The 20901-nt window shown below is 43.7% G+C and overlaps 6 non-coding genes and 1 pseudogene across 6 annotated transcripts; all 7 read left to right on the top strand.

Annotated features, from left to right (window-relative positions):
- Positions 1–4362: 4362 nt before the first annotated feature.
- LOC141224413 (U2 spliceosomal RNA) lies at positions 4363–4547 on the top strand. The gene has a single exon (XR_012291838.1). It is a non-coding gene; the product is annotated as a U2 spliceosomal RNA (small nuclear RNA).
- A 1115-nt stretch (positions 4548–5662) lies between these two features.
- LOC141224654 (U2 spliceosomal RNA) lies at positions 5663–5853 on the top strand. The gene has a single exon (XR_012291989.1). It is a non-coding gene; the product is annotated as a U2 spliceosomal RNA (small nuclear RNA).
- A 6391-nt stretch (positions 5854–12244) lies between these two features.
- LOC141224419 (U2 spliceosomal RNA) lies at positions 12245–12433 on the top strand. Its single transcript, XR_012291843.1, has one exon. It is a non-coding gene; the product is annotated as a U2 spliceosomal RNA (small nuclear RNA).
- A 1115-nt stretch (positions 12434–13548) lies between these two features.
- On the top strand, positions 13549–13739 carry LOC141224653 (U2 spliceosomal RNA). Its single transcript, XR_012291988.1, has one exon. It is a non-coding gene; the product is annotated as a U2 spliceosomal RNA (small nuclear RNA).
- A 1115-nt stretch (positions 13740–14854) lies between these two features.
- LOC141224652 (U2 spliceosomal RNA) lies at positions 14855–15045 on the top strand. Its single transcript, XR_012291987.1, has one exon. It is a non-coding gene; the product is annotated as a U2 spliceosomal RNA (small nuclear RNA).
- Positions 15046–16160: 1115 nt separating this feature from the next.
- Positions 16161–16351, top strand: LOC141224906 (U2 spliceosomal RNA). Its single transcript, XR_012292238.1, has one exon. It is a non-coding gene; the product is annotated as a U2 spliceosomal RNA (small nuclear RNA).
- A 1115-nt stretch (positions 16352–17466) lies between these two features.
- Positions 17467–17544, top strand: LOC141224524 (U2 spliceosomal RNA; annotated as a pseudogene).
- The last annotated feature ends 3357 nt before the right edge of the window (positions 17545–20901 follow it).

Raw genomic sequence — 20901 nt, 5'->3', positions numbered from 1 at the left:
CTAAGGAAAAGAAATGCAGTTTTTGCCAGACTCCAGGTCACTTTTATTTTTCTTGCCCTCACAGATTTCGGGAAGATGAGCAAAAGGGGAAGTCCAAGACGTCCGACCAAGGACCAAAAGATCAGACCACCCCTCAGGAGGAGGAACAACAACCTGGAGCCTCTGGAGACAATAAGGGCGTACCAAATAGTGAAGTGTCTCCAGAGTCTATGACAGGTAAAATACCAAATCCCAAAACCTGGCTGCAGGACCTGCGGGAGTCCAAAAGGAGGGCTGAGAAGGAGCAGAAGGGCACTACTGGTAAGGTCAAAAGGGACCGGCAAAAGGCCGACACAAAAGCCCATGCCCAGTCTGGGTCTCCTAGTGCTGAGGGCGCTGAGTGGATAAATGTGGGTCCTAAGAAAAAGAAAAAGGGTGGTTCGGAGGAGGCAGCAGGAGGTGAACAGATGGACACTTCTCCAGAAGGGGACGTGGACGCTGGACCCTCAGGGGTTTCGGTCTCCGCTGCTACAGGTGGGGACCGGGATCTTGCTGCCTCTGAAGAGTCAGAGGCTCTGCCTTGTGCGCAACCTCCTCCTATAGGACGACCTTCTACAGGTCAAACAGGGGCGGCGGAACCCCTCGGGGACCCACCTGATGAGGAACTGCATGGCCAGCCAATGGAGACCCAGCGGGTTCTGCCAGCCAGCCCTCCGAGCTATGCCAGTGTAGCGTCGGGTTTATATAAATGTGGTAATCTTTCCTCCTCCACGGAGACTCTCGTGACGATACTATCAGATGAGGAGGGAGGCGCAAGCCCAGTGGTCTGATCAGGTTCATCGGACAGGAAAATCCGTTGCTCTTAGTTACCTAAGTAAAATTTCTACATTTTCTAATGATGGCTGAACTGAAAGGTATTTCCCTCAACGTGAGAGGCATAAAATCTAACACGAGAAGAACTGCTCTTTTTAATTTTTTTACGTGTTTTACTGCATCTGTATTTTTTCTGCAAGAATGTAATATCCCACATGAAATGTCATATCAAAAATATAAAGATGAGTGGAAGTGTGGGCCATCTGTCTGGTCCGGATCGAATGCTGCAGGATCAGCGGGTGTAGCCATACTTTTTAAAGGGAACGTTTTAATTGATTTTATTCAGGAAATTTTACCAGGTCGTATTTTATTAGTGAAAGCTTTTATTGATGGTATTAGATGGCAGTTTTTAAATTTTTATGGATCCCCAGAGAAAAATGAAAGAGCCGAAATGCTTGATCTTTTACCATTATTTATTAATAACTCTGAACCTTTTATCTTAGCAGGGGATTTTAATTGTGTTTTAAAAGGTGAAAACCGGCGCTCCAGCTCTGTAAGCAGGAACTACGATAAAACCTCAGGTATGCTACATGATATAGTCAAAGATGCTAAATTGATAGACATATATAAAGAGTGTCATAATGACAGCACAGAGGACGCCGGTTTCACTTGGAGCAATGCTAATTGTAGCTCTAGGATTGATTTTATTTTTGGTTCAGATAAAACAATACCTGCCAAATGTGAAGTTTTAACTAATATATTTTCAGACCATAAACTTTTATCCTTTACCATAAAAGTAAATGACAACAAAAAATGTGGTAAGAAAAGCTGGAAAATGAACGTATCCCTTTTAACCGACCCGCAGATTTTATCAGATTTTATTGAGTTTTATAGGAAATGTAGAAAAGGGAAAAAAACAAATGAGACTATGAGTGTATGGTGGGATAGAATGAAAGTAAAAATAAAAGACTTTTTTATTAAAAAGAGTATATGTAGAGCCAAAGAAAAATATGAAGAATATAGAATTTTAAATACCCGCCTACAAACATTATTTAAGCTCAGAGACAATGGGATAGATGTACAAGTTGATATTTCAAACTTAAAAGAAGAGATTTCAAAATGGCTAGAACAAAAAGGAAAAGAGATAATTTTTCGTTCTAGAGTACAACATATAGAAGAAAATGAAAAGTGTTCCAGATATTTTTTTAGGAAAAATAAAAAAGAAAAAGTGATAATTGACCATATAGATGGTGAGAATAATATAAAAAATATGCTGGGTAAAGTTGAGGTTTTTTTTTCTAATCTTTTTAATGGAAAAAATATAGATAATAAATTAATGGATGATTCGCTGCAAGGACTAACAGCTGTTTTAGATCCCGCATCCCAAGAGTTTTTATCCCAAGTTTTAACGGAACAAGAAGTGTTAAAAACTATTAAAAGTTTTAAAACTGGAAAGGTCCCTGGTCCTGATGGCATCCCAATAGAATTTTATGTATGTTTTTATGATATTTTAAAAGATGATTTGTTTTATTTGTTTACTGAGGTTTTTAATAATAAGGTTTTATTAAATTCCTGGAAGAAAGGTGAAGTCTCCCTCCTATACAAAAAAGGCGATAAATCAAAATTAGAAAACTGGAGACCAATAACACTTTTAAATTGTGACTATAAAATAATGGCTAAAATTTGTGCAAATCGTCTAAAAGAAGTCATCAGCAAAGTTATTCATTCTAATCAAGTGTGTGGGGTGCCGGGGCGCAGTATATGGGACAATCTGAATTTAGTGAAAGACTGTATTGAGGATGTGAAAGACAGAAAGGGGAAAATGGCGATTTTATCTATTGATTTTGAAAAAGCATTTGACCGTGTCTCACACTTTTATCTTTTTAAAGTTTTAGAGAAAATGGGCATACCAGAAGGGTTTTTACTATCGCTTAAAGCATTTTACAAGGATTGTACAAGTAAGATTTTAGTGAATGGTTTTAAGACACAAGAGGTATTTTTACGGTCAGGGGTGAAACAGGGATGCCCTCTGTCCCCCCTACTGTTTATCTGTGCACTGGAACCAATGTTATGTGCAATACGCCAAAATAAACAGATATGCGGTGTCCCTCTGCCTGGAAGCGGTGGTTTGGAGGCCAAGGTTGTAGGCTACATGGATGACGTGGCGGTCTTGTGTACAGATGCACCATCACTTACGGCCACTCTCCATCAAGTGCAATCCTTTTGCCTAGCTTCTGGTTTTAAAATCAATTTTAATAAGTGTAACATTTTAAGTGTTGGGGGGATGATTTTACGTGATGTACCAATTAATGTCTCCGAATCCATTTCCATTTTAGGTATATCATTCACTGAAAATAATGATGGTTATAATAGTTGGGAAACAGTTACACAGAAAGTAAATACGAAAATATGTATGTGGAACATGAGGAGACTTACAATGGAGGGTAAAGTATTGGTTTTAAAGATGGTGATTTTACCTCTTTTATTGTATCTTAGCATGGTTTTCCCCCCGCCTGTTAATGTTTTAAAAAAGATAACCAAAACCTGTTTTACCTTCTTTTGGAACTCAAAAATGGAAAAGCTGAAAAGAGAAATCGTGATGAAATCAAAAGTAAAAGGTGGTAAAGATTTTCCAGATTTTAATAGGTTTCTTTTAATCCATCTGTTCGTTTACTGTTTTAATGCCCTTTTTAAGAATCACTATTGGTCCTTTTTTATGCGTTTTAATACAGGATTTTTTATGAGAAAGTTTGGATGGTATGAAGTTAATATATCTGTGCCCCATGCTTTTAATTTGTCGACGCATTATGAGATTTTAAGGAAAATAGTGTCCGATTTTAATTTAGGGACTAAGAAAATAGAGGAATTAAGAAATAGTAAGAAACTAATTAAAGAAATACGTAAAAGTGAGGAAATATGTAATGTTGACAGATATGATGATGACAAATCTATGTCTATCTGGAAAATGATTAACGTTTTTTATCTTTTTAATGAACAGAGAGATCTGGCTTGGAGTTGCATGCACCGCTGTCTTCCTTGCCGGGCATTCCAATACAGAAGAGGATTTGTGAGGTCTGCCATCTGCCCAAGAGCCGGATGCCAAGACGAGGAAACGGTGGAACATCTATTATGGACATGTAATTTTGCAAAGGATTTCTGGAGAAGACTGCTCCCCCTACTGGAAAGGGTGGCAGACCTCAAGGACTTTACATATAAAACTGTGCTATACGGACTTATGGAATGCCCCACAATGGACCAGTACACAATGGCTTGGAAGACAGTGAACTGCGCCAAGTCATCTCTCTGGAAAGCGCGCAACATTGCTATTTTTAAACAAGATGTTTTATCAGTGAATGATGTTTTAAGTTTATGTTTATGTGAAATGTATACTTATTATTTAATTGACAAAAAGAAGAATGTACATATTTCCAAAAAATGGCTTGTTGACCAATGGAACCTAATTATTTAAAATCTTTGTATTTTTTTGTTTTGTAAATTTCATTTGTCTTTTAACATTTGGTATTTGTGTAATTATGCTTGTAATTTGTTAAAGTTTTAATAAACGGTTTTATCCCTCTGCAGGGGATAGCCAAATTAAAAAATCTGTTCTTATCAGTTTAACATCTGATACGTCCCCTATCTGGGGACCATATATTAAATGGATTTTTAGAACAGGGAGATGGAAAAAGAGCTTGCTCTGTCCACTCCACGCATTGACCTGGTATTGCAGTATCTCCAGGACCGGTGCACCCCTTCTTTAATGCAGTTTCTAAAATCAGAAAGAATTGAATTCAATGTTTTTTGTTCATTTTGCTTGTTTGTCGGATTTTGGGATGGACTCTTTGGCTTTGCTTTTCTTCTCCTCATTGGATTTTTCATGTTCAAAGTTGCAGAAGCCAGATTACAAGCTCATTTTGGTTCAACTTCAGCAACTGTGCATTGCATTGCCATGTAATGTGATGCAATGCTATCTTTCTAGCTCTCCCTTTTTACTTCCTTTTGGATAAACAGACATATTAGGCAAGCATTTTGGAGCTTTCACCTAAATAACTACAGGTGGTGAGATAAGCTGCACAATATAATTGACCTTTCAGTATATTGTTGCACACACACCATCTATTTAGCAAATGCCCTTGTTATCAACAGCAGCCTTTTAAACTCACCTGAGCTAACAGGTATGTGCGCTGGTTACTCTGCTGCGCTTAAAATTTCTTTTTTGGTTTGCTACAATGCCTTTTCTGAAACGTTGTCTCCTTCTGCTGGAACACTGACTTCTTTCATTTAATGCCTGCAGACTATAAAAGAGAACCCAACCCAAAAAGTTTGGTTGATTAGTCTGTGGCATTCTGTTAAACTGTTGCTTATGGCGGTCTCTGTGAGCTTCTCAGCGACATTCAGCCAGCCAGGTATCCTGCCTGCAGTAGATGGAATGTGGCAATGGAACGCTGGCTGCGCGTGTCATAATAGACTCTGAGCCTTTATATACCTGTGCACAGCAGCAGCCACCTTCAGTCTGCTGCTGGACAGCCAGCAGCAGCAGCAGCAGGAGAGGTATGTAATCAGGAGCCCTCCTGCTAAGGGTAGACAGCTGCTCGTTCCACCCCACCCCCCGCCTTAATTGGTTCTCCTCCCTTCCAATGGTGTTGAGGCGGGTGGGAACAGCAGGGGGTGAAGGTGCTGTGTTTAAAGAGGTGGAGTTATGCAGATCTAAAACGCGTGGATTGCAGCAGCAGCAAGCCGAAAAGTGCAGGGATGTAAGGGATCTAGAGGTTGACAACATGTCTTCTTAACGGGAGTCCAGGAGCTCATCTCCACAAATGGACTTTTCAGGATCCTTGGGTGGCTCCGTAGTTTGAAACCAATTCTGGTTATCGCTTCTCGGCCTTTTGGCTAAGATCAAGTGTAGTATCTGTTCTTATCAGTTTAATATCTGATACGTCCCCTATCTGGGGACCATATATTAAATGGATTTTTAGAACAGGGAGATGGAAAAAGAGCTTGCTCTGTCCACTCCACGCATTGACCTGGTATTGCAGTATCTCCAGGACCGGTGCACCCCTTCTTTAATGCAGTTTCTAAAATCAGAAAGAATTGAATTCAATGTTTTTTGTTCATTTTGCTTGTTTGTCGGATTTTGGGATGGACTCTTTGGCTTTGCTTTTCTTCTCCTCATTGGATTTTTTCATGTTCAAAGTTGCAGAAGCCAAATTACAAGCTCATTTTGGTTCAACTTCAGCAACTGTGCATTGCATTGCCATGTAATGTGATGCAATGCTATCTTTCTAGCTCTCCCTTTTTACTTCCTTTTGGATAAACAGACATATTAGGCAAGCATTTTGGAGCTTTCACCTAAATAACTACAGGTGGTGAGATAAGCTGCACAATATAATTGACCTTTCAGTATATTGTTGCACACACACCATCTATTTAGCAAATGCCCTTGTTATCAACAGCAGCCTTTTAAACTCACCTGAGCTAACAGGTATGTGCGCTGGTTACTCTGCTGCGCTTAAAATTTCTTTTTTGGTTTGCTACAATGCCTTTTCTGAAACGTTGTCTCCTTCTGCTGGAACACTGACTTCTTTCATTTAATGCCTGCAGACTATAAAAGAGAACCCAACCCAAAAAGTTTGGTTGATTAGTCTGTGGCATTCTGTTAAACTGTTGCTTATGGCCGTCTCTGTGAGCTTCTCAGCGACATTCAGCCAGCCAGGTATCCTGCCTGCAGTAGATGGAATGTGGCAATGGAACGCTGGCTGCGCGTGTCATAATAGGCTCTGAGCCTTTATATACCTGTGCACAGCAGCAGCCACCTTCAGTCTGCTGCTGGACAGCCAGCAGCAGCAGCAGCAGGAGAGGTATGTAATCAGGAGCCCTCCTGCTAAGGGTAGACAGCTGCTCATTCCACCCCACCCCCCGCCTTAATTGGTTCTCCTCCCTTCCAACGGTGTTGAGGCGGGTGGGAACAGCAGGGGGTGAAGGTGCTGTGTTTAAAGAGGTGGAGTTATGCAGATCTAAAACGCGTGGATTGCAGCAGCAGCAAGCCGAAAAGTGCAGGCATGTAAGGGATCTAGAGGTTGACAACATGTCTTCTTAACGGGAGTCCAGGAGCTCATCTCCACAAATGGACTTTTCAGGATCCTTGGGTGGCTCCGTAGTTTGAAACCAATTCTGGTTATCGCTTCTCGGCCTTTTGGCTAAGATCAAGTGCTTTATTGCAGGAGATTGTGGTTGAAGGGCACTCGGGTACTCCTCTCCTTGGCCTGGCAGGATCGTCCACTTTGGTGGACTTAACCTGCTTGCTGCTATTAGGGAGAGGGCTTAGTCCCAGGGTAACGAGTTGCGATCCCCCAGCTTCCAGGTGTTTTTCGCTGCAAGAACACTGGGAGCGCAGATTGCAAGCGGCTGCAACTTGCAACCTTGTTGCGTTTTTCCATGGAGGTTGACCCTAACCTCGTGCCTCTTTATGCGAGGCTAAAAAACTCTATCCGAGTTCACTTCACGGCGGGTGGCTCGGATATGAGGAAATTAGGGTATGTAGTCCAGGACGTGCTCAGGAACCTTCTTGGCGTACAAAGGAATGAAATTCTCTCCATCCAGGATTATCCCAGAAGAGGTGACTATGACATCACATTCACCGGAGAAGGTATTTTTAGAGATGTACTAGAAAAGTTAAAAAAAGTTGAAAATAGTCCTGTTTTGAAAGGGATACAAATTGTTGAGCACGTCCTGGATGAGGTAAGACTGGTTATTGTAAAAATATTTTCGCCCTTTGTTTCTGCTCCAGAAGTAATGTCATTTCTAGCAATTTATTTTAAAAGTGTTAAATGTATTGGGAAGATATTAAACGAATATAACATATGGACATCTAAGTGGAAATTCCTTGTGAAGTGTACAAGAGATCCAAATACACCAGGTGGTATACGGCTCCCCCCTGCCCGTTTCAAAATTGGGCAAACAAATGGGGATTTCTTCTTTTCTGGGATGCCAGTATATTGCAGAAATTGTGGGCGCTATGGTCATTCAAAAGAAAACTGTCATGTATCATGTAGAAATTGTGCTAGTGAAGAACATGAGACAAAAGAATGCCCTAAGGAAAAGAAATGCAGTTTTTGCCAGACTCCAGGTCACTTTTATTTTTCTTGCCCTCACAGATTTCGGGAAGATGAGCAAAAGGGGAAGTCCAAGACGTCCGACCAAGGACCAAAAGATCAGACCACCCCTCAGGAGGAGGAACAACAACCTGGAGCCTCTGGAGACAATAAGGGCGTACCAAATAGTGAAGTGTCTCCAGAGTCTATGACAGGTAAAATACCAAATCCCAAAACCTGGCTGCAGGACCTGCGGGAGTCCAAAAGGAGGGCTGAGAAGGAGCAGAAGGGCACTACTGGTAAGGTCAAAAGGGACCGGCAAAAGGCCGACACAGAAGCCCATGCCCAGTCTGGGTCTCCTAGTGCTGAGGGCGCTGAGTGGATAAAGGTGGGTCCTAAGAAAAAGAAAAAGGGTGGTTCGGAGGAGGCAGCAGGAGGTGAACAGATGGACACTTCTCCAGAAGGGGACGTGGACGCTGGACCCTCAGGGGTTTCGGTCTCCGCTGCTACAGGTGGGGACCGGGATCTTGCTGCCTCTGAAGAGTCAGAGGCTCTGCCTTGTGCGCAACCTCCTCCTATAGGACGACCTTCTACAGGTCAAACAGGGGCGGCGGAACCCCTCGGGGACCCACCTGATGAGGAACTGCATGGCCAGCCAATGGAGACCCAGCGGGTTCTGCCAGCCAGCCCTCCGAGCTATGCCAGTGTAGCGTCGGGTTTATATAAATGTGGTAATCTTTCCTCCTCCACGGAGACTCTCGTGTCTATACTATCAGATGAGGAGGGAGGCGTAAGCCCAGTGGTCTGATCAGGTTCATCGGACAGGTAAATCCGTTGCTCTTAGTTACCTAAGTAAAATTTCTACATTTTCTAATGATGGCTGAACTCAAAGGTATTTCCCTCAACGTGAGAGGCATAAAATCTAACACGAGAAGAACTGCTCTTTTTAATTTTTTTACGTGTTTTACTGCATCTGTATTTTTTCTGCAAGAATGTAATATCCCACATGAAATGTCATATCAAAAATATAAAGATGAGTGGAAGTGTGGGCCATCTGTCTGGTCCGGATCGAATGCTGCAGGATCAGCGGGTGTAGCCATACTTTTTAAAGGGAACGTTTTAATTGATTTTATTCAGGAAATTTTACCAGGTCGTATTTTATTAGTGAAAGCTTTTATTGATGGTATTAGATGGCAGTTTTTAAATTTTTATGGATCCCCAGAGAAAAATGAAAGAGCCGAAATGCTTGATCTTTTACCATTATTTATTAATAACTCTGAACCTTTTATCTTAGCAGGGGATTTTAATTGTGTTTTAAAAGGTGAAAACCGGCGCTCCAGCTCTGTAAGCAGGAACTACGATAAAACCTCAGGTATGCTACATGATATAGTCAAAGATGCTAAATTGATAGACATATATAAAGAGTGTCATAGTGACAGCACAGAGGACGCCGGTTTCACTTGGAGCAATGCTAATTGTAGCTCTAGGATTGATTTTATTTTTGGTTCAGATAAAACAATACCTGCCAAATGTGAAGTTTTAACTAATATATTTTCAGACCATAAACTTTTATCCTTTACCATAAAAGTAAATGACAACAAAAAATGTGGTAAGAAAAGCTGGAAAATGAACGTATCCCTTTTAACCGACCCGCAGATTTTATCAGATTTTATTGAGTTTTATAGGAAATGTAGAAAAGGGAAAAAAACAAATGAGACTATGAGTGTATGGTGGGATAGAATGAAAGTAAAAATAAAAGACTTTTTTATTAAAAAGAGTATATGTAGAGCCAAAGAAAAATATGAAGAATATAGAATTTTAAATACCCGCCTACAAACATTATTTAAGCTCAGAGACAATGGGATAGATGTACAACTTGATATTTCAAACTTAAAAGAAGAGATTTCAAAATGGCTAGAACAAAAAGGAAAAGAGATCATTTTTCGTTCTAGAGTACAACATATAGAAGAAAATGAAAAGTGTTCCAGATATTTTTTTAGGAAAAATAAAAAAGAAAAAGTGATAATTGACCATATAGATGGTGAGAATAATATAAAAAATATGCTGGGTAAAGTTGAGTTTTTTTTTTCTAATCTATTTAATGGAAAAAATATAGATAATAAATTAATGGATGATTCGCTGCAAGGACTAACAGCTGTTTTAGATCCCGCATCCCAAGAGTTTTTATCCCAAGTTTTAACGGAACAAGAAGTGTTAAAAACTATTAAAAGTTTTAAAACTGGAAAGGTCCCTGGTCCTGATGGCATCCCAATAGAATTTTATGTATGTTTTTATGATATTTTAAAAGATGATTTGTTTTATTTGTTTACTGAGGTTTTTAATAATAAGGTTTTATTAAATTCCTGGAAGAAAGGTGAAGTCTCCCTCCTATACAAAAAAGGTGATAAATCAAAATTAGAAAACTGGAGACCAATAACACTTTTAAATTGTGACTATAAAATAATGGCTAAAATTTGTGCAAATCGTCTAAAAGAAGTCATCAGCAAAGTTATTCATTCTAATCAAGTGTGTGGGGTGCCGGGGCGCAGTATATGGGACAATCTGAATTTAGTGAAAGACTGTATTGAGGATGTGAAAGACAGAAAGGGGAAAATGGCGATTTTATCTATTGATTTTGAAAAAGCATTTGACCGTGTCTCACACTTTTATCTTTTTAAAGTTTTAGAGAAAATGGGCATACCAGAAGGGTTTTTACTATCGCTTAAAGCATTTTACAAGGATTGTACAAGTAAGATTTTAGTGAATGGTTTTAAGACACAAGAGGTATTTTTACGGTCAGGGGTGAAACAGGGATGCCCTCTGTCCCCCCTACTGTTTATCTGTGCACTGGAACCAATGTTATGTGCAATACGCCAAAATAAACAGATATGCGGTGTCCCTCTGCCTGGAAGCGGTGGTTTGGAGGCCAAGGTTGTAGGCTACATGGATGACGTGGCGGTCTTGTGTACAGATGCACCATCACTTACGGCCACTCTCCATCAAGTGCAATCCTTTTGTCTAGCTTCTGGTTTTAAAATCAATTTTAATAAGTGTAACATTTTAAGTGTTGGGGGGATGATTTTACGTGATGTACCAATTAATGTCTCCGAATCCATTTCCATTTTAGGTATATCATTCACTGAAAATAATGATGGTTATAATAGTTGGGAAACAGTTACACAGAAAGTAAATACGAAAATATGTATGTGGAACATGAGGAGACTTACAATGGAGGGTAAAGTATTGGTTTTAAAGATGGTGATTTTACCTCTTTTATTGTATCTTAGCATGGTTTTCCCCCCGCCTGTTAATGTTTTAAAAAAGATAACCAAAACCTGTTTTACCTTCTTTTGGAACTCAAAAATGGAAAAGCTGAAAAGAGAAATCGTGATGAAATCAAAAGTAAAAGGTGGTAAAGATTTTCCAGATTTTAATAGGTTTCTTTTAATCCATCTGTTCGTTTACTGTTTTAATGCCCTTTTTAAGAATCACTATTGGTCCTTTTTTATGCGTTTTAATACAGGATTTTTTATGAGAAAGTTTGGATGGTATGAAGTTAATATATCTGTGCCCCATGCTTTTAATTTGTCGACGCATTATGAGATTTTAAGGAAAATAGTGTCCGATTTTAATTTAGGGACTAAGAAAATAGAGGAATTAAGAAATAGTAAGAAACTAATTAAAGAAATACGTAAAAGTGAGGAAATATGTAATGTTGACAGATATGATGATGACAAATCTATGTCTATCTGGAAAATGATTAACGTTTTTTATCTTTTTAATGAACAGAGAGATCTGGCTTGGAGTTGCATGCACCGCTGTCTTCCTTGCCGGGCATTCCAATACAGAAGAGGATTTGTGAGGTCTGCCATCTGCCCAAGAGCCGGATGCCAAGACGAGGAAACGGTGGAACATCTATTATGGACATGTAATTTTGCAAAGGATTTCTGGAGAAGACTGCTCCCCCTACTGGAAAGGGTGGCAGAACTCAAGGACTTTACATATAAAACTGTGCTATACGGACTTATGGAATGCCCCACAATGGACCAGTACACAATGGCTTGGAAGACAGTGAACTGCGCCAAGTCATCTCTCTGGAAAGCGCGCAACATTGCTATTTTTAAACAAGATGTTTTATCAGTGAATGATGTTTTAAGTTTATGTTTATGTGAAATGTATACTTATTATTTAATTGACAAAAAGAAGAATGTACATATTTCCAAAAAATGGCTTGTTGACCAATGGAACCTAATTATTTAAAATCTTTGTATTTTTTTGTTTTGTAAATTTCATTTGTCTTTTAACGTTTGGTATTTGTGTAATTATGCTTGTAATTTGTTAAAGTTTTAATAAACGGTTTTATCCCTCTGCAGGGGATAGCCAAATTAAAAAAAAAATCTGTTCTTATCAGTTTAATATCTGATACGTCCCCTATCTGGGGACCATATATTAAATGGATTTTTAGAACAGGGAGATGGAAAAAGAGCTTGCTCTGTCCACTCCACGCATTGACCTGGTATTGCAGTATCTCCAGGACCGGTGCACCCCTTCTTTAATGCAGTTTCTAAAATCAGAAAGAATTGAATTCAATGTTTTTTGTTCATTTTGCTTGTTTGTCGGATTTTGGGATGGACTCTTTGGCTTTGCTTTTCTTCTCCTCATTGGATTTTTCATGTTCAAAGTTGCAGAAGCCAGATTACAAGCTCATTTTGGTTCAACTTCAGCAACTGTGCATTGCATTGCCATGTAATGTGATGCAATGCTATCTTTCTAGCTCTCCCTTTTTACTTCCTTTTGGATAAACAGACATATTAGGCAAGCATTTTGGAGCTTTCACCTAAATAACTACAGGTGGTGAGATAAGCTGCACAATATAATTGACCTTTCAGTATATTGTTGCACACACACCATCTATTTAGCAAATGCCCTTGTTATCAACAGCAGCCTTTTAAACTCACCTGAGCTAACAGGTATGTGCGCTGGTTACTCTGCTGCGCTTAAAATTTCTTTTTTGGTTTGCTACAATGCCTTTTCTGAAACGTTGTCTCCTTCTGCTGGAACACTGACTTCTTTCATTTAATGCCTGCAGACTATAAAAGAGAACCCAACCCAAAAAGTTTGGTTGATTAGTCTGTGGCATTCTGTTAAACTGTTGCTTATGGCGGTCTCTGTGAGCTTCTCAGCGACATTCAGCCAGCCAGGTATCCTGCCTGCAGTAGATGGAATGTGGCAATGGAACGCTGGCTGCGCGTGTCATAATAGGCTCTGAGCCTTTATATACCTGTGCACAGCAGCAGCCACCTTCAGTCTGCTGCTGGACAGCCAGCAGCAGCAGCAGCAGGAGAGGTATGTAATCAGGAGCCCTCCTGCTAAGGGTAGACAGCTGCTCGTTCCACCCCACCCCCCGCCTTAATTGGTTCTCCTCCCTTCCAACGGTGTTGAGGCGGGTGGGAACAGCAGGGGGTGAAGGTGCTGTGTTTAAAGAGGTGGAGTTATGCAGATCTAAAACGCGTGGATTGCAGCAGCAGCAAGCCGAAAAGTGCAGGCATGTAAGGGATCTAGAGGTTGACAACATGTCTTCTTAACGGGAGTCCAGGAGCTCATCTCCACAAATGGACTTTTCAGGATCCTTGGGTGGCTCCGTAGTTTGAAACCAATTCTGGTTATCGCTTCTCGGCCTTTTGGCTAAGATCAAGTGTAGTATCTGTTCTTATCAGTTTAATATCTGATACGTCCCCTATCTGGGGACCATATATTAAATGGATTTTTAGAACAGGGAGATGGAAAAAGAGCTTGCTCTGTCCACTCCACGCATTGACCTGGTATTGCAGTATCTCCAGGACCGGTGCACCCCTTCTTTAATGCAGTTTCTAAAATCAGAAAGAATTGAATTCAATGTTTTTTGTTCATTTTGCTTGTTTGTCGGATTTTGGGATGGACTCTTTGGCTTTGCTTTTCTTCTCCTCATTGGATTTTTCATGTTCAAAGTTGCAGAAGCCAGATTACAAGCTCATTTTGGTTCAACTTCAGCAACTGTGCATTGCATTGCCATGTAATGTGATGCAATGCTATCTTTCTAGCTCTCCCTTTTTACTTCCTTTTGGATAAACAGACATATTAGGCAAGCATTTTGGAGCTTTCACCTAAATAACTACAGGTGGTGAGATAAGCTGCACAATATAATTGACCTTTCAGTATATTGTTGCACACACACCATCTATTTAGCAAATGCCCTTGTTATCAACAGCAGCCTTTTAAACTCACCTGAGCTAACAGGTATGTGCGCTGGTTACTCTGCTGCGCTTAAAATTTCTTTTTTGGTTTGCTACAATGCCTTTTCTGAAACGTTGTCTCCTTCTGCTGGAACACTGACTTCTTTCATTTAATGCCTGCAGACTATAAAAGAGAACCCAACCCAAAAAGTTTGGTTGATTAGTCTGTGGCATTCTGTTAAACTGTTGCTTATGGCGGTCTCTGTGAGCTTCTCAGCGACATTCAGCCAGCCAGGTATCCTGCCTGCAGTAGATGGAATGTGGCAATGGAACGCTGGCTGCGCGTGTCATAATAGGCTCTGAGCCTTTATATACCTGTGCACAGCAGCAGCCACCTTCAGTCTGCTGCTGGACAGCCAGCAGCAGCAGCAGCAGGAGAGGTATGTAATCAGGAGCCCTCCTGCTAAGGGTAGACAGCTGCTCGTTCCACCCCACCCCCCGCCTTAATTGGTTCTCCTCCCTTCCAACGGTGTTGAGGCGGGTGGGAACAGCAGGGGGTGAAGGTGCTGTGTTTAAAGAGGTGGAGTTATGCAGATCTAAAACGCGTGGATTGCAGCAGCAGCAAGCCGAAAAGTGCAGGCATGTAAGGGATCTAGAGGTTGACAACATGTCTTCTTAACGGGAGTCCAGGAGCTCATCTCCACAAATGGACTTTTCAGGATCCTTGGGTGGCTCCGTAGTTTGAAACCAATTCTGGTTATCGCTTCTCGGCCTTTTGGCTAAGATCAAGTGTAGTATCTGTTCTTATCAGTTTAATATCTGATACGTCCCCTATCTGGGGACCATATATTAAATGGATTTTTAGAACAGGGAGATGGAAAAAGAGCTTGCTCTGTCCACTCCACGCATTGACCTGGTATTGCAGTATCTCCAGGACCGGTGCACCCCTTCTTTAATGCAGTTTCTAAAATCAGAAAGAATTGAATTCAATGTTTTTTGTTCATTTTGCTTGTTTGTCGGATTTTGGGATGGACTCTTTGGCTTTGCTTTTCTTCTCCTCATTGGATTTTTCATGTTCAAAGTTGCAGAAGCCAGATTACAAGCTCATTTTGGTTCAACTTCAGCAACTGTGCATTGCATTGCCATGTAATGTGATGCAATGCTATCTTTCTAGCTCTCCCTTTTTACTTCCTTTTGGATAAACAGACATATTAGGCAAGCATTTTGGAGCTTTCACCTAAATAACTACAGGTGGTGAGATAAGCTGCACAATATAATTGACCTTTCAGTATATTGTTGCACACACACCATCTATTTAGCAAATGCCCTTGTTATCAACAGCAGCCTTTTAAACTCACCTGAGCTAACAGGTATGTGCGCTGGTTACTCTGCTGCGCTTAAAATTTCTTTTTTGGTTTGCTACAATGCCTTTTCTGAAACGTTGTCTCCTTCTGCTGGAACACTGACTTCTTTCATTTAATGCCTGCAGACTATAAAAGAGAACCCAACCCAAAAAGTTTGGTTGATTAGTCTGTGGCATTCTGTTAAACTGTTGCTTATGGCGGTCTCTGTGAGCTTCTCAGCGACATTCAGCCAGCCAGGTATCCTGCCTGCAGTAGATGGAATGTGGCAATGGAACGCTGGCTGCGCGTGTCATAATAGGCTCTGAGCCTTTATATACCTGTGCACAGCAGCAGCCACCTTCAGTCTGCTGCTGGACAGCCAGCAGCAGCAGCAGCAGGAGAGGTATGTAATCAGGAGCCCTCCTGCTAAGGGTAGACAGCTGCTCGCTCCACCCCACCCCCCGCCTTAATTGGTTCTCCTCCCTTCCAACGGTGTTGAGGCGGGTGGGAACAGCAGGGGGTGAAGGTGCTGTGTTTAAAGAGGTGGAGTTATGCAGATCTAAAACGCGTGGATTGCAGCAGCAGCAAGCCGAAAAGTGCAGGCATGTAAGGGATCTAGAGGTTGACAACATGTCTTCTTAACGGGAGTCCAGGAGCTCATCTCCACAAATGGACTTTTCAGGATCCTTGGGTGGCTCCGTAGTTTGAAACCAATTCTGGTTATCGCTTCTCGGCCTTTTGGCTAAGATCAAGTGTAGTATCTGTTCTTATCAGTTTAATATCTGATACGTCCCCTATCTGGGGACCATATATTAAATGGATTTTTAGAACAGGGAGATGGAAAAAGAGCTTGCTCTGTCCACTCCACGCATTGACCTGGTATTGCAGTATCTCCAGGATCGGTGCACCCCTTCTTTAATGCAGTTTCTAAAATCAGAAAGAATTGAATTCAATATTTTTTGTTCATTTTGCTTGTTTGTCGGATTTTGGGATGGACTCTTTGGCTTTGCTTTTCTTCTCCTCATTGGATTTTTCATGTTCAAAGTTGCAGAAGCCAGATTACAAGCTCATTTTGGTTCAACTTCAGCAACTGTGCATTGCATTGCCATGTAATGTGATGCAATGCTATCTTTCTAGCTCTCCCTTTTTACTTCCTTTTGGATAAACAGACATATTAGGCAAGCATTTTGGAGCTTTCACCTAAATAACTACAGGTGGTGAGATAAGCTGCACAATATAATTGACCTTTCAGTATATTGTTGCACACACACCATCTATTTAGCAAATGCCCTTGTTATCAACAGCAGCCTTTTAAACTCACCTGAGCTAACAGGTATGTGCGCTGGTTACTCTGCTGCGCTTAAAATTTCTTTTTTGGTTTGCTACAATGCCTTTTCTGAAACGTTGTCTCCTTCTGCTGGAACACTGACTTCTTTCATTTAATGCCTGCAGACTATAAAAGAGAACCCAACCCAAAAAGTTTGGTTGATTAGTCTGTGGCATTCTGTTAAACTGTTGCTTATGGCGGTCTCTGTGAGCTTCTCAGCGACATTCAGCCAGCCAGGTATCCTGCCTGCAGTAGATGGAATGTGGCAATGGAACGCTGGCTGCGCATGTCATAATAGGCTCTGAGCCTTTATATACCTGTGCACAGCAGCAGCCACCTTCAGTCTGCTGCTGGACAGCCAGCAGCAGCAGCAGCAGGAGAGGTATGTAATCAGGAGCCCTCCTGCTAAGGGTAGACAGCTGCTCGTTCCACCCCACCCCCCGCCTTAATTGGTTCTCCTCCCTTCCAACGGTGTTGAGGCGGGTGGGAACAGCAGGGGGTGAAGGTGCTGTGTTTAAAGAGGTGGAGTTATGCAGATCTAAAACGTGTGGATTGCAGCAGCAGCAAGCCGAAAAGTGCAGGCATGTAAGGGATCTAGAGGTTGACAACATGTCTTCTTAACGGGAGTCCAGGAGCTCATCTCCACAAATGGACTTTTCAGGATCCTTGGGTGGCTCCGTAGTTTGAAACCAATTCTGGTTATCGCTTCTCGGCCTTTTGGCTAAGATCAAGTGTAGTATCTGTTCTTTTAAGAACACAAGAGCTACGATCTACACTTGACGAGAGCGATCGAACTCGGAAGGAGAAGAGCTTCGGAGCCCAGCTGACATCGGAGAAGGAAGGCGGATATCGGTGGGAGGAAGAAGCTCTAAAGAATCCAGAAGAAGACGAAGACTCGGAGAAGAATCGGGCTGTCCTGTGGAATCTTCGAGGAAGAAAATCATCGAGACAAAGACCTTTCGGGGAATTTGTCCAGAACACGACTGGAGAAGTATCTGCATAGCTCCACCCATTCCGGGAAGAGTTCCAGATCCAGCTCCAAGAAGTAACTGCAGGAGGAAAGCCATGGCAAGCTCTGCGATGAAGGCCGAAAAGAAGAGCCTGGAGCAGGGGACAGCCAGGAGGGCCCAGCCAGGAGCCGATTCTGACCCCAAGGACTCTGCCTCCACGACTGGCCAGCAGAAGGGACCCCAGAAGCCCCGCCACGAAGCTCCAGCCCTGGAGCCATGGATGCGGCAGACGGTGGCCCTGAAGCTGAAGGAAGTGGATGGGAGGGTGCCGGACATGTCCTCGGACGTGTTCTGCCAGAAGATGCTGCTGGATCGAGGCTTCTCCAGGTCGGACAACCTCAGCATCCAGACCTTCTTGACGGGGATCTTCTTCGTCACCTTCGCCACTGTGAACACCTGCAGGAGGTTCTGGGAAATGGTAAGCGCAAAAGGACCGGATAATTCTTTCTCTGCCTTTACAGGTAGCTGCCCTATCCAGAGGGACGAAAGGAGGATCACGGTCTCCATGCGCAACCCGCACACCCCAGGCCAAGACATCTGTACCTTCCTGAGACGCTTCTGTTTGGTTGTGAAGGAACCCTCTCACATCCTGAATGGACTCGGCTTCTGGACAGGTAAGTGGTCGGTGACCGTTAGACTTCACAGGGACCTGGCGTACTCAGACGGACTTCGGCACCTGCCCCCGACATTCTCCCTGGGCAACTCCTACGGCCTCATCTATTACCCGGACATGCCGCAGAACTGCAGGAGATGCGGCAAGAATGGCCACGAGATGAAGGACTGCAAGGAGGATGCCTGCAGGATTTGTCGAGTGACGGGACACAGCTCGAAGGACTGCCCGAAGAAGACGTCCTGCAACCTGTGTGGGCTGGCGGCTCATCTGTACAAGGATTGCCCCAAGCGTGAGAGATCCTGGGCATCGGTGGTTGCGACGACCCCAGCTACGGAGGACAAGGCCCCGACGACCAGGCCTGTGAAGGTCAAGGACGCGACGACCAAGGCCCCAGCGGCCAAGGCCGAGACGACCAAGGCCAAAGCGGTCAAGGAGTCGGTGGCCAAAGCCCCAGCGACGGTCCCAGCAGCTCCGAAGCAGAAGAAAAAGTCAAAGGAGGGTAAGAGTTCTGTCACCCCTCTCTCGATCCCTCCCCCTGCCACCCCCGTCCAATCCCCCCCCACCCCGGTCACCCCTGCTGAGGATTCCACTTCCTCTTCCTCCTTCCTCTACTCCTCAGCAGGTGTCCTTTCCCCTGCCCCGGCAGCCACTCTCCCTCCCCAGACCATGGTAGCGGTGGAATTAACCTTTCCTCCACCCGCCGCTATCTATTCCGAGGAGGATTTTCCCCTTCTTGTCTCCCCAGTTCCAACCCGGGGAAAGAGGAAGGTGGAGGACAGCCCTGCTACTGAATCCTCCAAAAAGAAGATTCTGGATTTCGTAGGCGAAAAGGAGGATACCCTCCCTGAGCCAGAAGAGATGGAGCACATGGTTGAGACCCTGGTGGCCGAGCCAGAAGAGGAGGAACTGGTGGTCGCCGAGATCGAGGCCGCGCTGCTTGACCAGATGGAGGAAGAGGGCCTGCTGGTGATCCCGTCACCAGCAGTCAACACCGACGAGGGACCACCCGACCGGAGTGGTAACTAAGGTGTATTGCCTGCGCTAACTTTTTATTTTTTCCCTACATGATGGCTAATATTAACTTATTTTCCATTAATGTCAGGAGCATCAAGGACAAGTTCAGACGTCAGACTATTTATGCCTTCCTTACTTCCCAGTTGTGTGATGTTTATATGTTGCAGGAATGTTCCCTTCCCTCCTCTAGGTCCTTCAAACATCTGGCCAGGGAGTGGTCCCACGGTCCATCCTACTGGTCCGGTGGGGGTGACTGCAAGTCTGCGGGGGTCGCAATTCTGATCAGGGGGGGCGCATTCACGCTTGAGTCCGTCCAGGAGCTCATCTGCGGCAGGGTTCTTGTTGTAGATGGCAACTGGGCGGGAGAACCTGTCAGGTTCATCAACGTGTATGTGTCCCCACTGAAGAATGAGCGTTTGGAGCTTTTCCAGACCCTGCGGCTTCAGCTTGCCACCACCAGGACCTTAGTGATGGCCGGGGATTTCAACTGCCCCATCGAGGAGGATGGTCGTAGTTCTGGCACATCTGCCAAGTTGGACATCACGTCCAAGCTGCTCATCGAGATGGTAACCGAGGCCTCTCTTCAGGACGTGGTGGGCTCCATGGGGAGAGGCTCCACGAACTATTCGTGGAGCCGACCCGATGGCTCACTCCGCTCCAGGATTGACTTTGTGTTCACCTCTCGGGCAGTCAGGCAGAGTAGGCACTCGATGGTCTCCTGCTTCTTCTCCGACCACAGAGCCATTCACTTACAAGGTGTCCTCGGCGACGGTTTTCCGTCCGGCCCCGGCTCCTGGAAGCTGAATTGTGCTCTGCTGGCTCAGGATGAAGTCGTGGAGGAGCTGAGAGCAGCCTACGCAATGTGGCAGTCCTACAAGGGTAGCTTCCAAACAGTCTCTGATTGGTGGGAATATGTTAAACTTGAGTTTCGCTGTTTCTTTCAGGCCAAGGGTCGACAACAGGCGTGTGAGAAGAGGAGGGACTTCAGAGGGCTGCAGCGCGAGCTGCGGTCGCTGCAGGACCTTCTTCACTGCGGCTGGGACGTGAGGGAGGAGCTGGAGGAGACCAAGAAGAGCCTGAAAAGGCACTTTGAGGAGGAGTCCAAGCGAATCGTCTTCCGTTCCAAAGTGGAGAATCTGGAGAAGGGTGAGAAATGTAACTCATTCTTTTTCAGGAAACTTCATGCCGGTCACACGCCCCTGAACGAGCTGCGAGACGAGAGCGGAAACATGCGACGTGGGAAGGAGGACGTGATGAGGGTCGTCAGCGACTTCTACAGCGAACTCTACTCCCACAAGACTACCGACCCCGACGCTGCTGATAAGTTCCTGTCAGGTATCACTAACCATCTTGATCCTGCAGGCACGGCAGCCTTGGACAAACCTCTGATGGTGGGCGAATTGCTCTCTGCCGCTAAATCCTTTAGGACCGGCAGGACCCCGGGCAGTGATGGTCTTCCAGCGGAGCTCTATGTAGCGCTGGGAGACCTCATCTGTCCG

The sequence above is a fragment of the Phyllobates terribilis genome, unplaced genomic scaffold (genome assembly GCF_046119375.1).
Source record: "Phyllobates terribilis strain yellow unplaced genomic scaffold, ASM4611937v1 Scaffold_393__1_contigs__length_1774422, whole genome shotgun sequence".
In the NCBI taxonomy this organism is placed as follows: Eukaryota; Metazoa; Chordata; class Amphibia; order Anura; family Dendrobatidae; genus Phyllobates; species Phyllobates terribilis.
The sequence above is the reverse complement of the archived record's forward strand: the minus strand, read 5'-3'. Positions and strand labels throughout refer to the sequence as shown.